The sequence below is a fragment of the Octodon degus genome, unplaced genomic scaffold (genome assembly GCF_000260255.1).
Source record: "Octodon degus isolate 3935 unplaced genomic scaffold, OctDeg1.0 scaffold00177, whole genome shotgun sequence".
Taxonomy (NCBI): domain Eukaryota; kingdom Metazoa; phylum Chordata; class Mammalia; order Rodentia; family Octodontidae; genus Octodon; species Octodon degus.
The window spans coordinates 1,132,109-1,136,365 of NW_004524753.1; the positions used below are offsets into that span (position 1 = coordinate 1,132,109).

The following is a 4,257-nucleotide window of genomic DNA, read 5'->3' on the forward strand; positions in this document are numbered from 1 at the left end:
CTCCAGGCCTTAGTTTTACATTTTACATGTACATTTCTGATTCATTTTGAATTAAATTCTGTGAATGGTATAGGGTTTATGTTTAGATTTATTTTTTTTCATATGAATGTCCAGTCCAGCACCATTTGTTGGATAGACTGTTCTCCACTGAACTACCTTGCTCTTTTATAAAAGCTTCAGTGACTATATATTTGTGTGGATCTATTTTTGGACTCTACCCTGTTAAGTATAGTAAGTTTTGAGGTTGGGTGCCAATGGTCCCTGGCTTTTTTTTTTTTTTTTTTTTTTTCTCCAATATAATATTGGATATTCTGGGCCTTTTGTTTGGGCACAACAGCTTAGAGTAAGTTTGTCAATATCTATAAAGTTGAATTTTAATTGGAGCTGCACTAAATCTATAGGTAAAGTTGGAAAAACTGACATCTTGACAATATTGGGTCTTTGCACATGCATGGACTCTCCATTTATTTAGATTACCTTAGATTTCTTTCGTCAAAGTTTTATAGTTTTTTTTATATTAATCTTATACAAAGTTGGTAGATTTATATGTAAGTATTTGGGGGCTAATGTAAATGGTAATGTATTTTTTATTTTATTTTTTAATAGCAAACAACATTAATTTTATTTGCATTTATTTTATGCCTAATTTATTCCCATGCCTTAAGTTTTTGTTTCTTCAGTTTCTTCTGGGATATCTTTTTCTTCTGTGCAACCTCCTCCTCTGGCTTAGGAACATTTTGTTCCTTTTCAGTAAGGATCATTTCAGTGTGGCAGGGGGAACTCAGGGATGGGTTAATCTGGCCGTGAGCTCTATTAGTTTGACGGCGCAAACTGGGTGCTTTGTTCACCTGGATATGTTCAATAACCAGAGAATCTACATCTAAACCCTTAAGCTCAGCATTACTCCCTGCATTTTTAAGCATGTGCAGCAAAAATTCAGCACTCTTTTTGGGCCACCCACCCTGTGTCCAGCCCCACTGTTTGGCCTGGGCACACCTACCAACTCCACCATTGTAATGCCGGAATGGCACACGTTGCCTCTTTGATGTGACATTCTTCAGATACTTGGTAGCCTTTCAGATATGCATACCCTTGCTGGCCTGAGCAGTTTCACACGTGTTCTTAAAGTGAATGCAAAGGCTTGAGCCTCTTGATTTGCATGATTTCGTGGGGTTTTCTGGGTCCAGAGAATAGCGAACCATTTTCATAGGTCACCTCAGGCCACTCACAGGAAGAGAACTGTATTCTTTATTTGAAATTCCAATTGCTTATTGATGTTATATTAAAAAATCTTGGGCTCTTCTGTATTAACATTTTGACATTTAATATTTTGACTGTATAAACTTATAATAAGTGATAGTAACTAGGATTGTTTATTAGTACCAGGAGTTTTGGGTGGTTTTATTAGTTGTTTTGAATTTTCTACATAGACATTTGAGTCATTTGATAACAGAAACATTTTTCTTCCTTCTCTATCTTTATGCATTTTGTTTCCTTTCTCTTCCTTATTGAATTATCTAGGACTTCCAGTAGGATATTAAATAATAGTGGTGAGAGTGGGCCTTTGTGCATTGTTCCTGATCTTATCAGGAAAGGATTATACATCATAACCAAATGGGATTTATCACAAGAATGCAAGGTTGCTAGTGTGGGGAAATATAACTGTCTCGCTTTGATCCTGTAACCTGTAATCTTGTTAAATTTACTAATTAACGCTAATCGTTTTTAAGTAGATTACTTAAGATTTCCTCTATACGAAGGAATGTCATTTGGAAAAATAATTTTTTTTTCTTCTTCCTTTCAGGTATTTTTTAAACTTTTCTTTTCTGGCCTATAAATTGCTCTGGCTAGAACCATGAGCACAATGATAAATAGACTCTTCCGGAGTAGACCCCCTTGTCTCATTCTTGATAACAGGGCAGGAGATGTAGCTCAGCAGTGTAGGCACCTGCCTGCCAAGCACAGGTCTTGAGTTCAATTCTGGGTACTGCAAAAAAAAAAAAAAAAAAGGTAATTTTGGGTTTCTCACAGATGCTAACTGTCATGCTGAGGAGGTTTCCTTCTGCTCTTAGTTTTATAATGAAAACATGCTGGATTCTGTCAAATACTTTCTCTGCTTCTGTAGAGATGATAATGTGCTATGTGTCCCTTATTCCAGTAATAGCACAGTACATTTTTGTCATTGAATCAGCTTATGATGGACAGCCTTGTATCCTGGAATAAGTTTCTCTTGATTGTGGGTATAATTTTTTTTATATATATATTTCTGGATTTGTTTTTACTACATTTATTTTATTTCATTTTTATTTTTTTGTGATACTGGAGAATTGAACTCAGGACCTTGCACTTGCCAGGCAAGTTCTTATTCTACTGAACTTTCTCCCCACCCCTGTTTTGCTACATTTAGCTGAGGATTTTTGCATCTGTGTTAACAAGGAGATTGAACAAAATGATTTTCTTAAGATGTCTTTGTTGGCTTTTGGTGTCCGGACAATACTGAGCTCACTGAACAAGCTAGGAGGTAGAGACTTCGGTGAGCTTTTGATCATTACTTCATCATGTTGTGAAGCAATCTCTCCAAGTGCGTGGTATAAGCTTGTTTTGGCCAGGAGGATAGTTTCTCCCTAATATATTTCTTACTGGTCATTTTACTTTCAGGGAAAGAACAGACAGTTCTGAGGTTGTCTGGTACCAACATCCTGGCAGGTCTAATAGAAAAAAAGCGGCCATCAAGAGGCACAAATAGGGCCAGCCAGATAGCTCAGCAGACTAAAGTGCCTACTGAGGCAGGCGCAGGACTGGGGTTTGGTCCCTGGCGTGCTGTACTAGCCCCACCCCTGGGGTGCGCTGAGATGGTGATTGAGACTGGATGTGGTGGTACACGCTTGTAATCTCAGCACTTGGGAGGCTGAAAACAGGAGGATCACTACGAGTCCGATGTAGTGAGACTCCCTGTACTAAATACAGTTATTTTCTATCCTTTCTTCTAGTTCAATATGGATTCTAATAGAAGGCTTACTATCTCTAAATAAGTCAGTATGCTCCCCCAAGAATGTGATTCTATCATGGTATCAAAATAACCTTAGAGGGAGGAAAAAAAAAAGGCTTAGAGCTGAGATACAATGAAAGCTCCTCGGAGCTTTATAAAGCCTTATAAAGCCTTCACTGCCTTATAAAATTTCACAGTGTAATGCTTCCAACGAAGGCACGGACAATGGGGATTGCAAGTGAAGAAACTGCGGTTAGCAAGGAAGCTCTGATTTGGATTTAGATCACCTGCTCCTGATGAAGTTTTGCACTGTGGTCTTCCTTATTTTGAAAAAAAAAGTGACCACTATCAACCAAATCAGTGGATTTTTGGTAAAGATCCTTTGTCCTTTGGTGCAGACTTTTTTCTTTAAGTCACAATGATGGGATGATTTCTAGGTCATCAAAAGATGAATCGTCAAATTCTTAAAAAGAAACCTCAGGTAGTGGTTGTTCTGGCAATCTCTGTTCTTGCTCTAAACAGTGCATGTGATCAATTAAAAGCTGTTTTAGAAAACAGGACATAGAGGTCTCTTGACGGAGGAATGTCAATTTAATGTTCAGGTCAAACAGAAATGTTTCTATCAACAGTTCAGTGTAACATGGAGTAGTTCATCTTTGGATTTCTTTAACAGTGCAAGAAATAAAGCATAGGTGTCCCGGCTTTGGCCACGCCAGTGTTTGAACAGTGATCAATAACCAGCAGCTGACATGCACTGAATAGGCTGGAGGAGTTAGACGCAAGATGACTGGAGAGGTGTCAGCCACACACACGGAATGTGGCACAAAGCAAGCTAAAGGTTTGCTGTTCGTGTATCGAATCCTGAGAGGGCCGGTGTTAGACTGGAGTAGATGCCAGAGCGAGGTGGCTTGCTGTCTCCAGACCAAACAGCAAGAGGAGTCTTTGCTCTTTTGAAAACTAGACAAGAATGGAATCTTCCAGAACAGATGGTTTTAGAACTTAGAGTTTTATTTTATCTTTATTTTGTAATCATTTGGATTTACAGAAATATTCTAAGAATAGCGAGGCTTTAGCCAAGGCGTCTTGATGTGAACAACTTACATAATCGTAGAATAATGTTCAAAACCAGGAAATTAATGCTGCCACACAGCCCCTGCCCTGGCCTTGTTGGCATTAGGATCCAATGCAGCATCCTACATTGCATTTCGTTGTCATATCCCCTCATCCCCAGCAACATGCGATACTTACCACTCTTCATTTTCTGGGAC

At 38.5% G+C, this 4,257-nt stretch overlaps 1 pseudogene; it reads right to left on the reverse strand.

The window, feature by feature from the left end:
- Positions 1-647: 647 nt before the first annotated feature.
- On the reverse strand, positions 648-1,232 carry LOC105743857 (annotated as a pseudogene).
- Positions 1,233-4,257: the final 3,025 nt, after the last annotated feature.